The sequence below is a fragment of the Schistocerca americana genome, chromosome 3, assembly GCF_021461395.2.
Source record: "Schistocerca americana isolate TAMUIC-IGC-003095 chromosome 3, iqSchAmer2.1, whole genome shotgun sequence".
NCBI classification, from domain to species: Eukaryota; Metazoa; Arthropoda; class Insecta; order Orthoptera; family Acrididae; genus Schistocerca; species Schistocerca americana.
This window is the reverse complement of record NC_060121.1, coordinates 512,583,213-512,602,685: the sequence shown is the minus strand read 5'-3', so window position 1 is coordinate 512,602,685 and position 19,473 is coordinate 512,583,213.

The window sequence follows — 19,473 nt, the reverse complement described above, 5'->3', positions numbered from 1 at the left end:
AACAAAGGCATTTGTTGTTCAGGCTGAATTTTCTCAGGAAATTTTTACCGCGTACTGTTCGAGAGAGAAACGTTAGAAAAATAGCTTTAAGGTGGTTCGATGAACTGCCAGGCACTTCTATGTAAATTACCTAGCGATGATGTAGATGTAGGAAGTACGTCTGAAATGTTGTCGTGGAAGATTTGTATGCCTGATGTAATATAAATGGCTTAGCTAATGGAGTAGCTCATAAAATCAACAAGGACACTACAAAAAGGTACGTCAGCAAAGACATTACGAAAATAGATAAATAGATTGCAACAGACACCAGTGCACGCAGTTTGTGATACAGACATGTAAAAACTGCAATTCATTGTAACAAATGCAGCTCATATTTGGAACTGAAGACAGATCCTGAACAGCACCTGACTGCTGCTCTCTGCAACACTGTAGTCACTGGCATTTAAAAGCAAAAACTTGTTTGCTTTGCTTATTTTCATGCTTTTATGCTCCTTGACATTATGCTCAGCAGTAACCTTTCAAGTTCTCAAATGATTTTCTTAGCGTAGAAAAGGTGGATAAGAATTATCTGTATTGTCAGCTCGCTAAGTTAGCGTAGGCCGATAGTGAAGTGTTTAGGGTTTCTAGCGGTCATCCCACAACATACACTCTAGAGATAAGGAAGTTGTGAACTTGGATAAATCTTCCTTAAGCATTATTTAGCAAGGTGTGCGTTATTCACCAATTTTACTTCCCAGTAGGCTGCCTGTAGAGCAGAAAAATGTGGGATAAACTGCAGCATTTCAGATCTAAGTCGAAAGGCTTCTTTACGTGACACTCTTTTTATTTTGCGCTGTGACAGATTTCATGACAGGATGGATTTAATCCAAAGTATCCCACGGTTCCTGAGAAAATAAAAAAAAATGAAGACCCTAAAAAGGAAGCAGTTGGGAAGGAACGTCATTCCAGTCGAATTTAAATCTCCAAGCGATGCTCACAAACTTTCTAATGTCCTGCTTAGAGCGCAGTTAATTAGATTTTAAATTCTTCATCTCGCCAATCAGGCATATTTACTTAGTTACATGATTACGACTATTAATATTATTATAACCGGACGGGTGCCATAGTGAAATCGCCGTATTTAATGCAAACTGTCCGTCGTTCCACACGCGAGGGCGTCAGAACCGGTCTGTAGACCTGATAGCACCCGCTGACGCCGGGCCGCAGCAGGTTTATCCTCATTAAGTCCACTGGATCTCTGCCCCCACCCCTCTGACAAATCAGCCTCCCGGCCTACATTAGCAAGGGCCCTGCTGGTAGCTGGTACGTCGGCGAAGGTGGTGCCAATCAGAACAATACTTCTAGAACTTATGATTATACGGGGTATTCGGAAACTCCTGTTACAAACTTTTTGTAGAGGGAAATAAGTACATAATATTTTGAACAGAAACCAATGTCCGGAAACCTACCGTTTTCGTTCTACGACGGTTTGAATTCAGATGTGTAAAGAGGAAAGAGAAAAGTTTCGGAGTTGCTTGTCCTGGTATGCAGCAGGGTAGACAGGATGACGTGTACTACCTCAGGCGGTCACCTGATGCAACGTAACGTCTGCCTTGCTGCGAGACCTGTTGAATGCCTGTGCGTCTCCTACACAATGAGCATGTTTCGGAATACACAGACGTCCTTCTTGTGTATGGCGAAGCTCGAGGTAACGCAAGAGCCCCTATTGGACTGTATCGATAAAGTTTTCTGCCACGCAGTACGCTATCGCCAAACGTTTTGCACAAGCTACGCAGCGGTTCCGAGAAACGGGTACGTTCAACCTGAGAAGACAAGACTGTGGTGCTCCACGGCAACGCCGCAAGCCCGAATATATTGTAATACATCGCGCTAAGGAGAATCCGTCAACGAGCACTCGAATAATTGCGCGTGCAATGGGTGTTGGTCACAGTATCGCCTGGGACGTTCTGCGTAAGCAACACTTTCACCTGTACAGCTTACGAAGGGTACACGCTACGGATCCAGCCGATTTCCCACAATGCGTTGCCTACTGCACGTGGTTCCTGCACCGCTGCATCGACGCACCCATGTTTCTGCGTAGAGTTCTGTGCACAGATGAATGCAAGCTGCGCGGAGTAGCCGCGCGGTTGAAGGCGCCATGTCATGGATTGCGCGGCCCTTCCCACCGGAGGTTCGAGTCCTCCCTCGGGCATGGGTGTGTGTGTTGTTCTTAGCATAAGTTAGTTTGTGTTAAGTAGCGTGTAAGTCTAGGGACAGATGACTTCGGAAGTTTGGCCCCTTAGGGATTCACACACATTTCAACATTTAAATGCAAGTTCACTAGAGACTGCGAAACTGTCATGTCTGGGCAGACGAGAACTCTCGTGCCACGTATGTTCAGATATTTCAGCACTGCTTTGGTATTTACGTGTGCACAGGTATTCTGGACGGTCACGCCAATGGGGCATACCTGCTTCCACTCAAGCTACCTTGTCCTCCGTAGTTGATATTCCTACAAAACGTATTGGACCCGTGCTGAATGTTCTTCAGGAAATGTGGTTTCAGCATGATCGTGGGCCACCTCACTTCTCACGTGCAGTTCGGAGAAATCTCAGCAGACGATATGGCTAAAGATGGACAGGCCGAGGTGGTCCAACTGCAATGCTGCCGAATCCTGCCTCGGGCATGGATGTGTGTGATGTCCTTGGGTTGGTTAGGTTTAAGTGGTTCTAAGTTCTAGGGGACTGATGACCTTAGTCCCATAGTGCTCAGAGCCATTTTTTTTGCAATGCCGCCGGATCGCCGTATTTAACTTCCGTGGACTACTTCTTGTGAGATCGTATGCAAAGTTTTCGCATTTGGAGGAGAAAGTTGGTGATTGGAATTTCGTGAAAAGATTCCTTCGCAACGAAAAACGCCTTTCTTTTAATCATGTCCAGCCCAGATCCTGTATCATTTCAGTGACACTCTCTCCATTTTTCGCGATAATACAAAACGTGCTGCCGTTCTTTGAACTTTTTCGATGTACTCTGTCAGTCCTATCTGGTAAGGGTCACACACCGCGCAGCAGCATTCTAAAAGAGGACGGACAAGCGTAGTGTATGTAGGCAGTGTCCTTAGTAGATCTGTTACATTTTCTAAGTGCCTTGCCAATAAGGTGCAGTCTTTGGTTAGCCTTCCCCACAACATTTTCTATGTGTTCCTTCCAATTCAAGTTGTTCGTAATTGTAATTCCTAGGTATTTAGTTGAATTTTCGGCTTTTAGATTAGACTAATTTATCGTGTAACCGAAGTTTAACGTATTCCTTTTAGCACTCTTGTGGATGACCTCACACTTTTCGTTATTTAGGGCCAACTGCCGATTTTCGCATCATTCACATATCTTTTCTTAATCGTTTTCCAATTTGTTTTGATCTTCTGATGACTTTATTAGTCCCTAAACGACAGTGTCATCTGCAAACAACCTAAGACGGCTGCTCAGATTGTCTCCCAAATCGTTTATATAGATAAGTAACAGGAAAGGGCCTACAACACTTCCTAAGGGAACGAAAGAAATCACTTCTGTTTTACTAGATGACTTTCCGTCAATTACTACGAACTCTGACCTCTCAGACAGGAAAGATTAAGACGTTCCAGACGTATTGGTTTTAACTACGGATCTCGAGCTTGCCGTTGTATTTTACTATTGCATCTCCACAATATTTCGTCGAAAAAGCTGCCCAGTTTCGCCAGGTAGTGTAGCAATTCTTTTTAAAATTTCAGAAACCACGTGTTCGAGTAAACAGTGGATTCGCACTGTCACGGAATGACCTATGAACACGCCGAACCGCCGATCCCCGTGCACTAAAGAAGGTAGTCCCCCACTACGCAACTTAAAGAGAAACTAGTAGATTATACAACGCGTATTTTATATAAGAAATTTAACAATTTTTGACATGGTTTATTTTCACTGATGCTAAAGTAGCCTATGTTATTCCACAGGCTTCAAACTATCTCCCTATCAGTTTTCATCACAATCGATCCAGCTAATTAGTCGCGAAATCTTTGTTTACGGAGTTACTTTAGCATGCATCCAATTTGCTGGGAAGAATAATATTCGTATGCCGAGAAATGGAAAAGGAAATTGAGGATTTGTATGATAACAATTAGTTTCGCTTTAGGCAAAGAAAAGCAGCAGAAAGGCGGATCTTCACGAACGGTTCGTAAGGAATGCAAAACTCAAGAGAAGTCGAGACACTTTCACAGGATCTGTGAACCTAGAAGCAGCATTCGACGATGTAAAATTGCGCAAGATGTTCGAAATTCTCGAAAAAATAGGTATACGGTAGTGATTTACTTATGTGCGACAAATACTAAAAATAAGCTCGCAGGAGGATGAAATTTTAAGCAATCTGTCCTACAGACATCCGGTTTCGTAAACTGACAACTGCCGAAAGTGCAATGTGCTCACTTCATGCCCCTCCATGCGCGCATCCAGGGACGCCTGTGGGTTGAGGATGACATGTCGATCGGTCGGTACGGTTGGGTCTTCAAGGCCTCTTCGAACGGAGTCCTACAGGCAGTATCAGTTTGATAGTCGGTCTGGGTGTTCATGGAGTAACAGTTTCCGTTCCCAAACCAGTAACTGATTTCTACTATGGATTACCAGATTCACCTCCAATGTAACCGATATTTCATAGAAAATTTGAGCTCGCCAGTAAATATACTCCCTACTCACTCTGTCATCACTGGAAATATCGCGAAGAGACCATGAAGGTAAAATCAGAGGTATTTAAACTTACGTAGAGGCTTACCGCCAATCATCCTTCCTATGGATCATTCGCGAGTGGAACAGGAAAGCGGCGAAGTGACAGGTCTACCTCTACCTCGACCATCTACATGGATACTCTGCAAATCACACTTAAGTGCTTGACAAAGGGTTCATCGAACAACCTTTACTATAATTCTCTATTGTTCTACTCTTGAATACGCGCGGAACGAAAGAAAACCTATATCTTTCCGTGCGGGCTTTGATTTCCCTTATTTTATTGTGATGATCGTGATACCTAAAATACCCCTAGCCATATACCACAAGATGACTTGTGGAGTATAGATGTAGATGAAGATGTAAAAGCAATATGGGAAACTCGGGTAATATACCACTGGTACAAAATCCAAACGGAATATTAAGAAAGGAAGACCATGAGAAGTACTCGGATTGACGGGACATGAGCGAGAGTTGCAGTTTTCCCCCATTGCCGTTTATTCCGTAAATCGAAGAAACGAAGGATATAAAAGAGAGGTTCAAGAGTGCAATTAAAATTCAGGGTGAAATTATATGAATGATAAGATTCGCTGAAAAACTGATGTTCTGTGTGAAAATGAGGTACGATTGCAGGACTTGTTAAATGAAATTAACAGAATATGGACTAAGAAGATACTAAAGAAAGACGAAAGTAATTGAGGTTTAGTAGAAATGAGAGAAATGCAAGTACAAAACTACGCACCAAGTAGTAGAGAAAGTTAAGGAATTCTGCTGCTTTGAATGGAAATTAAAGCATGGCGCTCAAAGCAATAAGGATAAAAGAAGTATACTAGTCTATGAAAGAAGAATATTTCTTGTTAAAAGAAATCTGCTAGTATTAAACAGTCATGTTAATTTGAGAAAGAAATTTCTGAGAATCTATATCTAGAGCATAGCAGTGTACTCAAGTAAATCGTTGACTGAGGCGAAAACCGTAAAAGCAGACCATCAGTGCATCTGAGATGTGTGTCTTAGATCAGGATGGTGGTAAGACGGTAAATGAGGAGGTTCTTAGGAAAGACAACTGTGGGGCACACTGACTATAGGAAGGGACGGATGATACGACATGTGTTAAGACATCAGGGAATTGCTCCCAGGGCAGTAGGGGGAGTTGAAGAGGACAAAAGTTATTGGTCAAAACAGGCACGAATTTCCAGAATAAACAATCGAGGACGTTGGGTGTCAGTGCAGAGATGTAGAGATTATCACATTTTAGGAAGTAGTACTGTGTCGTATAAATCCAGCTACAAGAGATTTGGGCTTCAGTGTGACTCTGAGTTAGTGAGCAATGTTCCTCAGTTTTAAAAGAAGGAAGAGTGAGGCTTAACGTCCCATCGACGATGAGGTCATAAGAAATGGAGTACAGAGTTGTATTATTTCAAGGATTAGGAAGAAAATAGGCCATGTTCTTGCTAAGGGAACCATCCTGCCACCTGCCTTGAGCGATGTAGGGTACTCACACAAAACTAAAACTTGAAGGCTAGATGGGGGACTGTGCAGTCATCTTCCCAAATACGAGTCATTTGTTTAAAAATGGGATCTTAAGATAAGACGTACTGATACAAGAAATACAGAACTAGGTCAGGTTAACGTGGCTGGATGATTACTTAAAAAACGCTTGAGCCACGAAGCATTATACTCATGAGAGTCTCCTACCTAACAGTTAGGCTACGAGGATCAAAATCTTACAACACTTTCCAATATCGCCTCTCAGTCAGATAAGATGGAGGGAATTTCTGTTTGTAAACCGTACGACGCCCTCTTGTCACGATAGAAAACACACCCAATTAAAATGCGGTGAGTTTTAACATGACGAAACCAATGTGTCTGTAAGGACGCAAGATTTTGCCACTACAATTGAGTAAATTTGACAATTCATGTTTCATTTACTTAGTATGGGATCGCATTTTTAGGTGCGGTTATCGAATTATGAATCATTTACTGGTTGATACTGGGTAGCCTTATACTAACGTTTGTGTAGAGACGCATGCTTTGAGTGTGATTTCGCGCTGGCTCTGAAAGCAGGGCGAGCGTGGGCGTTTTCGGTCCCCGTGATGGGGATGGAAAGAGGGCTGTTAGGAGGACAGTTTATGGCTCTGAAAAGAGAACGCTGGGTGTTTGCTGCCTAAGACGGCCGCCCTGTGGTGAGGCCGTTGGGAAGAGGCTTCTCGCGATGGATCTGTGGTCGCTGAGGAGACTGGGGCAAGCATAAGATCGTAGAGATAGCATCTTAAAAGCGCCGCGACCTGACTTTTTTTTAGCACAAGGAATGCACGTGGAATGCCTGCGGAAGACACGGGCTAATGGTTGCAGAAGCTCTCACGCCAGAAGCCAAGGTATTTTCCCGCAAAAATGCATAGAAACTGAAACGTCCCCTTAGGAAAATTATAAATGACTGTGCTTAAACTGACACACAATATTTTTAGCGCAGCGCAATCTGACTTTCGAAAATCCCTACAAAAGAATGGCCCTGACTAACAATAACCTATACCTTTCATGAATGATTTACCTCACAAAAATCTTCGTTACTCAAACTACTGCAATACTGCGTGCGCCAAAACTGCCAGCTGAGTAAAAGATTCTAACTACTGATAGGCATAGTCAGCAAATGAAAGATTTTGATAACGAACAAACAACGTATTTACCTTAATAGTGTTCAAAAGTCCTAATATACATATCAGTTCATGATATCCAGTATTACAAATTTACTCTTTCTGGCGCACACACGTCCAGATCGTCCGCTCTTAAAATTCTGCATTTCTCTCCTCACATCCACCACTGCTGGCGGCTCACCTCCAACTGCGCAACGCTACACACCGTTAACAGCCAACTGCCCAACACTACAATAGCAAATTCCAACAATGCAAACCAGCCACAGGCTGCACACAGCACAGTCAGTGATTTTCATCGCTACATGGCGTTACCAACATAAAACCCTAAACAGCGTACTTACATAGCCCCCATGCTCCCCACAAAAAATTTTACAAATTGTTTTGGGCAGTGGCCAATACAGATTTGAAAAAAAAATTTTCATAATTGCAATAACAAAGAAATCAAATGCACACACTTATTGATACAATGTTGGTCAAAAGCTAAAAATCTTTTACAGTCAATAAAGACAGTCCTGATCATTCATCACAGTAAAATTGCAGTGTTTTTTTTCCAAAGTCTCAGCAGTAAAAGAAAACATTCTGCCATCTCTCTCCCCACATCCACCACTGCTGGCGGCTCACCTCCAACTGCGCAACGCTACGCGCTAACAGCCAACTGCCCAACACTACAATAGCAAATTCCAACAATGAAAACCAGCCACAGGCTGCACACAGCACAGTCAGTGATTTTCATCGCTACATGGCGTTACCAACATAAAAACCTAAACAGCCTACTTACAAAACGTATCTGGTTGGCTGAATTGTAGACGGAGGAGGGGTCACAGTTTGTTCGAGAAGTTTCTGCCCTACTGGGTGTAAGCTGCAGGCGTTTAGCTGACAGCTTCACGACATGGAGAGTGGGAGGTATTCCGTTTGTAACGGGGGCAGTGATTGGCGACAAGGAGAGTTCACGCTAACGATGCGAGATTTGCTGTAAACTGGGCTCTCCGCTGCGATGGGACTCTCTGGCGGGTGTCGGTTGGACACATTGGACTGGATAACGATTTTGGGGACTCTCTGACGTGTGTCGTTAGGACTGGACACCTTTTCCAGACCTTAGCGGACAGGCATCAGTGAACAGTATCACTATTAAATTCGAAAGTGCTGATTTCGCCACTAGGAACGGCATCATTCGTCTCTCGTGAGCAGATATACGAAACTGTGTGTGTGTGGTTGTTGTTTTCTTTTGTTTTTTTGTTTTTTTGTTTTTTTTTGGCGGATGAGGCATTACGAAGTGCTTCTTGACGACCGCATACTTGAGACAAGTCTGATCCTGGCTTATGAGCAAGCAGAATTCTTGATTCGTGTCCGGCATTGTACTGAAGTAGCTTCGACCCTATAAGTCTGCGGACGCTGTTTCACACCCTCTGTGTAGTCAGAATTTTCAGCCACACAACGCAATTCGGCTTCACCGCACCGAATTCTGTGATATACGTATCATTGCTTGGCAGATAGGCGGTCTTTAACAGTAAATGTGTTAAGTTCTATTTGATTGATTGCAGAGCCCTTTACTGTTTGCTCAATATCCCCGTGGCATCAATTATCAGAGAGCCCACAATTGATGGGAAATTCCTTGAACTTACTTAAAAGTTCACTGCTCTTTGCGACAAACACGTTCCTAGACGTACAGTCCGTGTATGGAAACCTCCCGCTGCTATGCTGAAAACTGATTAACATCAAATGAGCAACAATAGTGATGCTGCTCACAGACTTTTCGAGACAAATAAATCTGAAACTTGAACCTTACGAAGAACGCAGGAAGCTGCGCTACAGGGCAAAGAAATGTGTTCACAGTGCTAATCAGGCACGCTCTCTCTTTTGTGTGCAGCGGTACGACACCAGTGACTCTGTGGAAGAGCCTCCTTAGGTCGGATGTCGGAAAAGCAAAATCAGAAACTGTTTTTTAGGACTCAGCTTACGAACTGAATCAACTTTTCTCAGCATCAATCAACCCCCATGCTGCAAAGAACTATCGTCCGCACGAATCCGCAGACTACATTACTAACTACTAAACTTTTCGCCTAAAACACGAAACAATTAATACGACTAGAAAAACAACAATGAGAATCTCTTCTGTAGCGTTAGGCAACGACGATATCAGTATAATAATGATCAAGAATATTGCTGATACCTAAGTACCTATCTAAACAGACTTATTTAACTTTTCTCTCGTACATGAAACACATTCCACTCGATGGGAAACAAGCGTAGTTCGACCTATCCCTAAGATCGAAAACCATGGTGATTAGCGACTAATCAGGATGTTACTTGCTGTGTGCAAAGTCCTGGAGTGTGTTGTTCACGACCAAATTACTGGACACTTACTCGAATTCATGTTCTATAATGAATGTCGGTCCGGCCTTGGTAAACCGCACTGCACAAATACTGTGGTAATTAACGTAACTAATGATGTGAAGTATGATAAAGGCAACCGTGAGGCCACAATAATAACAATGCTAGATTCCAGCAAAGTTTTTGATACTGTCAACTGTCATATAATAACCCAGAAAAAAGTGACAACCAATTATTTCAGTTAGTGCAATGAAGAGGTTTGATAGTTATTCGTAAAACATTGTTGTTTACTGCCTGTGGGAATGAAAAGTAGTCGTGCAAACGTATTCTCTCAGGAGTGCCACAGTGGTCAATCCCAGGCCCGCTTTTGTTTTTCGTGTGTATCAGTGGTACGTTGTCGCTTCAGTCCTTCTGTATATACTCATATCATCTCTATCGCGACAACCTCCAGCTTTACCTAAGTGCCAGACTTGAAGGCATCAGTTCCACAATCATCCGGATAAATGATAATCTTTATTCAGTGGTAACATGGACACAATATTTGGGACTGAAACTAAATTCGAAAAAGTCACAAGTAATCTTAGTAGCCCAGCAAAAATTAATAAGTTCAGATTTCCACGAACAATTGTCTCCTATTCTGCTAGAGGGTGTTGCAATACCACAGCAGAAAACAGTGAAGAAATTGGGTGTAACTTAGGATGAGCATTTCAGTGGGCAGAAAATACTGTCGCCATGTGCAGGAAGATTCCCTTTTGCCCCTATGCCCTATAGAAGTTTCGGAACATATTTCCACAGGATGTGAAACGTAAACTCATGCAATGAGTCATTCTACCGAACGTCTACTATTACGATGTAATTCAGCACCCCACGAACAGTGTGAAAACACTAGAAGGTTAGAACTAATCGTGAATGCTTGTGTTAGTTACTACATTTACAACGTTCGTCTTTATGACCAAGTCAGTGCTTCACAGCGAAATTAAGGTGGTTGCAGCCAGACAAGTTACGTGGCTACCCCACGCTATGTGTACTTCACCGGCTCCTCAGTACTCAAGCTCCCCAATACTTCGCATCAGAGATTGAATACTTGTCATTTCATCATAATCGAAACATAAAGTCCCCCTTATCTAGTTCCCTAGCTGTGGCCATCCATAAAACAAATCATTCACAGACTCTGAGTCACGCCACCTTCTTTCTTCCTTTGTTCACTAGCTGTATGTTATCACGTTCCTCTGTCTACCCTTCTTCCACCTCTTTCTCTCATTCCCATTACTACTATGGCTCATTATTAAAACCTACTTTCCCGTAATTTCTATTTATTGCTGTACTTGTCACGAACGAGTATAAAGAGTGTTGTGTTTTTTAACTGTGTTATTGTAATTTTCAATTTTTAAAAGCAGTTAACTTGCTTACAGTAATATATGTGACGTAAAATATATTCAGTGTTTGCTTGGATACAAGAGAGGGACTAGTGGCTATAGTATTGTCAGGTTAAATGAATTAATAAATAAGCTCATTGGAAAAAAATTAGTCACTCCTAGAGAAATCATTAAAATCATCATTTAAAACCATATAAGTCCGCCCCTGGAACTGATAACCGCCTGCATTTGGTGGGTCCACAAGGCTGTGCAGGTTCGTCGCATCCAGGAGAAGCCACTCGCTGAGGATTTGATCGCGCAGTTTCACGAAATGTCGGCGTTTTACCAGCTGTTACAACATGTACCACAGATTTTCTGTGGAGTTCATTTCAGGTGATTTTGCAGGCCAGTCGAGGTGCAATATTACGTCCCGTCACTCAGCTATTGTTCACGCTCTACGATGTCTAGCTCTGAAGACGGGCAGCTTCATGTGCCTACGTGAGCAATGGCCTCTTAAGAGGTGACCGGCTCCCAATGTTTACTGCGTGCAGTTCCCGTCACCGTATTCGCTTTGCTACCAGGTGCGGATGGGCCTTCATTCACTGCCTACAGCAATTTCTATCGGATTTGGACTAGATTTTGATTCACAAGTCTTGAAATGCGTGTCAGATACTTCCCAGGCAGGATCTTTAACCGACTACCTTCGTTTTTCATGTCTACGTGTGTTACACGACTGCTTGTAGGCACGTTGATCAGCCCGCCGAGAAACACGAACAAATGCAGCAACTTCACACACTGTATGATCTTGGGTACGGCTAAACACGATGGCTTCTTTTTGCCACTCTGTCGTGTCCTATAATTTATCCCTATTTACGTACAATGTCCGCTTGAAACATATAAAGCCTCACTGATCGCTATTTCCATACGCTCACGTTATACAGTGCGCGCGGTTGAGCGCGTGACTCGATAGCTGCGCCGTCTGTGAAGGATTAACGTTTCGCAAGTGCGTGCGCATTGGGGTGACTAATTATTTGTCCGGTGAGCTAATATCTGCGGCATCTGGTGATGCACAACACAGCACGCAGCAAAATGAGACATTCAAAAGGATACAGTGAGGAGGTTTGGCTCTTTAACCGAAACTTTAGCTATAGTCTAAAGCTGATGAAGTACATACTGCGTCAGGTCGCTTCTTTGCTGCCCTAGTTATCACCGCGACCGTGTTTTAAACCTTTAACATCTGCTTTCATTACGACCAAACTATTTCGTCTAAGCAGCTTTAGTCACAGACTTCGTGTTAAATGGACATGCAGGTGAACGTGCAAAAATTTTCCACAGTAACTATTTTGAATCTTTTCAATATATGTTATAATACGGATATGCTTGGTGAGTGATGATTACATAAGGTCCTTGTATTAAGTAGTGCTTTATGCATGATATCCCAGAAGGAATGGCCAGCATTCAAGGATATAACAGGAACGATCATTCGAAGCAAAGAAATCTAGTAAACATGGTCTCTAAAACGCATACATTAAGAGCTGTGAGCACTTCTTCTTCTTTGATACTTTGAAACAAATCTTTTCTACTGCAAGCTCTTCGCTTTCCATATTTTTAGGGGTAGCATATGAACCAAAACAAGAAAAAAATATACAGTAAACTTGGGCTCTAAAGTGCATGCCCTACGAGCTACGAGCACTCGTTCATCTTCGCTACTGTGAAACACATCTCTTCTACTGAACGAGTGTTGACGGGTCTTCAGGTATGCATTTTGGGGTACTTATTTATTAGGTTTTATTGCTTCGAATGATCGTTTCTGTGATATCCCTAAATGTCGACCATTCCTCCTGGGACACCCTGTATACTGTTTATTCAAGTTCTTAAACTCATCTAGATTTTATTCCTTTTCTGTTGCCGTGTATGATAATGACTTAGTGAATACTTGCCGCTGAAGACATCGATGCTCTTTTTTTACTGTTTCTAGGTGACTGGTAAAAGTAAAACTGCCCAGAACTCTAGGGTTGGTTTGGACACTACAGCGCTTTGCAACATATGACCCTATTGAAGGTGGGACGCCCCTGCTTACCTCCAGTCTTTGAACTAGCTTACAGCGCCAGCTATAAGGGGATCTACAGTTAACGTGGACCTCTACCACGACGCAACTAAGTCTTCTTCACTTCCACAAATCATTACCGGAGGTCAAAGCAGAAATAAGCGACAGAAAACAGACTAGGGCTGACCAGGGATCGAATCCCAGACCTTTGGATTTGTAGTCACACACTCATCCACTTAGTTACAGAGGTATACAGATTATAATGACGGGTCAAGTAACTTGAATCCTTCACTACACTACAGAGTGGCACAGATACATGACACAATTTTTAAACAGTCACCAGGGATCTGTAAACAACGGTGGGAACGTTCTACTAGTCGTTCAATTAATCGACGACAGAAATCCATTCCTTGGTGACGGAGCCATTCGAGAACTGCCGTATGAACGTCCTCATCGTTGGAAAATCTTTGTTCTTTCAGTTTTCCCAAAAGACAGAAACCATACGGTGCAAGATATGGATTTTACAATGAGCATCTCTCACGTCTGTGCGGCCTTCCGCGAACTGTTGGCAGCATTATACTATAGCTGGAAGCAACACTACATTTTCTCCCTTTAACTTTAAAAATTCACGGAGAATTTGTGTGCAATTTAGACGTTTTTCTTACAAGAACAGTAACGTCTCCGGTATTTCAACTTTGGAATATGTTGCCTACACACGAGTAACTGGTGTGAAAGGAATGGAAAGAAAAAAGGATGAGAAAGAGATAGGGAGGTAATAATGAATTCCAGGTGCATAGGGCATTGCGGCAGTGCAGTGGCGAGAGCTGAAAATTTACGCTGGACCGGGACTCGAATTCTGATGCTCTGCTTCTCTGGAACGGCTGCCTTAACCGTTTCGGCTATCCGAACACGCTTTCCGTCAGATCAAAACTGTCAACTTCCTGCTCGCCGCACCGCAGTGACATCCGCTCATTAACCCACTAATCACAGATTTCCATTTCCCGTAGGAGTTTGGACGTTGACTGTGCATCCGCGCTGAAACTTTTCCATCAAACATTCGTCACGCTCATAGAATTACATATATGTAATGTTACCAGTGGCTTCGCTATTTCACTCTTACACTGTGGTACACGTATCATCCGCGCCGCAGCAGAACTGTTTGCTGTAATCCCGAAACATGAACTCCCTTCTGAGAATGCATCCCTCTCGTTGCACAGCGGTTTTGGCATAGGACGATAAGTAAAGCTTACTTTTTGAAGCTCCTGCGTATGACATTTGACTTTAGTTACATATCTTCCGCGAGGAGGAGATAAAAGCCGTCTGCAAGAAAGCTGGACATGTTCACGGCGAAGACTCTGCGGATACAACGTTATGTTTGGAGTGGAGACAATTATAACTTAGTACAGGAAATGTATTTGCACCTAAGAATATGGAGCAGCATCCGGCTGGTTATTGGAATAACGACAATGAAGATTTGTGCTGGATCGTAGCTCGAATCCGGATTTCCCGCTTCTCACGTGCGGTCGCCTTAAGGCTTCGGCTATCCATACACAAATAACGGCCAGAACCAAACTTCCATATATCGTTGTCCATGTATCACAACCTGTACTCTCGCGTTACGTATATTTCCGTCCAGGAAGGACGTATATTTATTGAGAGTCAATGGGCTGGTATTGGCGAATACATACGAAATAGCAGTGCCTTTGTTATTAAGAAATACGATGCAATGTGATTCCATGGTACAGCCAATGGTGGTTCATATTCGCAACTGCGAATAAATTTTCTGTATTTCTTGACGGTTGTAGTCGCTGTAGTGCCTATTCCGACGTGCACGCCTGTCCCATTTTGTATCTGACGTGATTCGTGCACGCATAGTCGAAGCAGTTAACGCGACCGCTTGTGTAAAGCGATAACCTGGCTTCGAATACCAGTCAGGCACAAATTTTTACTGTCGTCATTCCAATATAAAGCTGACGATAGCTCATATTCGCAGTTGTGAATATTTCCTGAATTTCTTGACGGCCCTAGTCGCTGTAGTGCCTGTTCCCTCGGACATGCATGCATCATACGTCTAGGTAACACTGTCACTACTGTTTCGTATAATTACTACATAATAAACGTACGTGAACGTCGTGGGTAGGTCCTTGGGTATGGGAATTGGGAGCACAACAATAATCAGATTGAGCGAATTTACAGTTGGATTTGCATCATACTTCTTAATAAGACAGGCACTACTATTTCGTATAATTTAGTACATAATAACAGTTCGTAAACATCGTGGGTAGCTCCTTGGGTGTGGTAATTGGTAGCACGACAGTAATCCGATTGAGCGAATTTACAATCGGATTTGTCGGGATTTGCAAAAGAAACGAGCACGACATTCGCCAGTCGAAAATATGCAGGGAAAGGTTAATACGGAATTTTATGCGGGTGTTGAACTGGAAGGAACACCTTGCGGAAGACGTTAGGCGGAAGTCCTTTTGCCAGAAGCTGTTGCTCTAGAACAATGTCGCATAGTAAGCACCGAAGAGATATATTTTAGCGTGTTTGTGGCTGTACTCCATCAAGGTTGCAAAAGAGGTCAACGACCGGTCCATAGAAGCCTGTGCGATCGGTCCTACGGTCACTACGGTAACAGCGGAAAAAGAGGCCAACAAGAAGCGGCGCGCAAGGTGATCCCGTTTAAACAGGGGTCCGCACCTGGGTGTGGGCGTGGGTGTGGCAACCTTGCGGAGGACCTGTGTGTGTGTGTGTGTGTGTCCGCGGCGCGCGTCGTGAGGCCAACAGCCCCATTAGCGGACCAGCGCTGCGGCGGCAGTGTCCGAAAAGAGCCGCAGTGGAGGGGGCCGCCGGTTCGACACCCGGGCCCGGCCCGGCGGGCCACGAGGCGGCAGCAGCCCGGCCAGGGGGCCCGTGTGGGGCGGCCACATTCCTGCCCTGCCGGGGGATCCCTCCAGGTGGCCACACCTCTCGTCTGCAGGCTGGTACGAGCTTTCACCAGATTTCTGTAGCGAGCTCTGTTCCGCCTCTCCTCATATATTATTATTACGGTTTTGAAACTTCCTGGCTGATTACAGCTGTTGCTGGGCCAGGACTCGAAATCGGAACCTCAGCTTTGGCAGGCAATGCTCCTACGGGAGTACAGAGGAAAAGGAGGGAGGCTGTAAGCAGTCTGCTGGTTTTAGATATGGTTTTACTTGTGCAAAGTAAACGTAACTTGCGCTGATATGAAGGAACAATGTTCTACACTATTCACAATAATGAACCATGTAATTCACTAATAAACGCAATCAAACTGTAAGGAAGTAATCGAAAATCAGTTAAGCAGAACACACTTGTAATAATCTCACAATGTAAAAGTAGCTATTTGTGTCATGTAATATGAAGTTTTTATCTATTTTAGGTGTAAAAATATAAAATATATATTTTCTTTTGTTTGTTTTGGTTGCTCACCTGAAACTTACATTGCTAGTGAAACTTTATTTTTATAGGTTGGCTTTTTTGAGCCGTTTTGTAGTATTGATAGCATGTCGTCTGTAAAGCAGTCATGAAGAAATATATTTATTTTTGAAAAATTTATGGATTTTTCACAAAACAAAATTTCAGAAAACACGTCTCAAAAGAATGTTCAAATGTGTGTGAAATCTTATGGGACTTAACTGCTAAAGTCATCAGTCCCTAAGCTTACACACTACTTAACCTGAACTATCCTAAGGACAAACACACACATCCATGCCCGAGGAAGGACTCGAACCTCCGCCGGGACCAGCCGCACAGTCTATGACTGCAGCGCTTGACACCGCTCGGCTAATCCCGCGCGGCGAACACGTCTCAACGAGCATGAGCACGTAAATGTTTAGTCATATCTCGTTTTATGAAAAATACATGTGAAGGAAAAAAAGTAAGAGTGAAATCATATGTTTATAAAAGGCGTGAAAATAGTGTATACAATAGCAGTAGAAAGAACATCCGCCATTTGCACACCTGGAAGGATATTTTGTGTAGAGTGACTTATACAACCATTGCATACGAAGTTTTTCAAAAATAAACACATTACTTATTAATACTTTGCCGTCAAAACGAGAAAGAAAGTGCATAAAAAAGCCGACCTCTAAAAATCAGTTTTTACTAGCAATGCAAATTTCAGGTGAGCAATCAAAACAAACTAAACAAAATGTACATGTCATAGTTTTTGTGCCTAAAATAGATAAAAGACCGTGAAATGTGTGTTACATTTCGCAGTAACAAATCTGACGCACATAAGGTGACACACAGGTGTCGAAACATGTCTCAGTAAAACAAAAGAAGTATTTTAATATTTGTTTTGTTTAATATTGTTCATTGTATCAAATGTAATTTAAAATGTTACAAACATGTCTCGTGCACAACAAAAATGAGGAGTGCTCTGTTTGACAGTTTTTCAAACACTTCCCCGAGTACACAAACTTCAGCATCATAACCATGTTACATGTAATACTGTACTATTGTGTAGATTAATTATTTGCGTTTAATATTGTCCATTGCATAAAGTGTGATTTAAAACGTTAAAAAAACAAGTTCGGTTTCCAAACATTCTGTGCAAGTCGATTGTATCTTTCCTTATAAAAGTTGGTTACCTAAGAACTAGTGTCCCTTGCGGACGCTAGGCAGTTGTCTCTTGAAGATGGCCCAATAAGCCGCAAACTAGTTGGAAATAAAAATCAGTAGAACGAAAACAGGCTACCTGGTATTCAGCTGTAACAAAGAAATAAGTTGTGTTTTGCATGAAGCGGAGTTTAAATAATCCAGATTTAAACCACAAACACGACAAGAACGTCAAAGGCAGCTTCCAACCCGAGCAAGTAAATATAGGTATTTTGAACACGCATAGTTCGTCAAGATGAGCTAGAAAACTTTGTTCGTGACTGGATGTGAAGCATTGGATAGATACACTTGCGTAGAAACACATATAGCGTCCCTACTAGCAGCACAACGATAAGTATATATGAAATTAAATGGAATGGAAGAGTGACTGAGTTGACTGAACTGCTCCTTGTTCTGAATGACTGAATTTAAATTCTGTACCAAGGGTCACTCCTAGGATGTGACCTAAAAACGACATGTCGAGCGTGCTTTACGCTCGCGGCAAACATGGTAAGTTCATTACCTAAATCAATGAAAATCTAACCACGTAATATAAATATCTCGCGTACACCTAACGAAATCACTTTCCAAAGATGCAATGCCTACACGATGAAAACCAACAGGATGAACCGTCTCACCAAACTGCCAGCCTGCAACAGCGAATTCAACATCAGTCACCTGCCCACCGCCGAAAACGAGGGCCAAGTCCATCTCACTCAAAACCAGAAACAAGAGCAACTGGAAATGCACGATAATGAGTACTCGCTTACCGGCTAAACGCTCTTTGTGTAAAGCGACCTGGAACGTGTGACCATGCTTCCGCCAAACTTCGCTCAAAAATGGTTCAAATGGTCTAAGCACTATGGGACTTAACATCTGAGGTCATCAGTCCCCTAGACTTAGAACTACGTAAACCTAACTAACCTAAGGGCATCACACACATCCATGCCCGAGGCAGGATTCGTACCTGCGACCGTAGCAGCCACGTGGTTTCAGACTGTAGCGCCTAGAACCGCTCGCCCACAGGGCCGGCCTAAACCTCGCTGATACCAATGATAATTTTCGCTGACGATATGACTATCGACAGTGACCATGGCACGGTTGAAATTTGCGACCGTGTTCTACTCGACAGACATACGAAAGGCTAATAACAATGTAGCAACTTCTCGTAAGCCGATTCGAGGATCATAGTATTTTCCAGCTTAACAAACACTTCCACATCCTCAATTCTTGCTGGTCTTTATCTATTACCGCTGGTCCTTCTCAAGCTACTTCTTTCTCTAAGTTGGTGTTTATCAGGTAAGAATATAGCGGCTGATGGAGCGCTTTGGCCAGAATATCTCACGGAATAAACGATGTCTGCTTCATTGGCATCAGCAACATGTCAACGTACTCGATGGATGTGTGTGCGAGGTTTATTGCATGAGAGGCAGTCAAATGAAAACCGAACACCTGCCACAACGGGACCATTGAATGGTTCCATTCAAAACTAATCACTACATGGATTAAGACATTTATCCCAATGGGAGACGAGACGATCAATTCCTGTTCCGTAGAAAACTGTCGGCCGCTTACGAATCCTCAACCGCACCCACTCTTGCACTGTCTCCCGACTGAACCCGACGTCGACGTATTCCTTCATGTCGCCAAAGAAGTGAAAATCACACGGTGGAAGATCCGGGCTCTACGGAGGATGTTACACTGTTTTCCAACCAAATCGCTAACGCATAGCCTTTGTCCGAT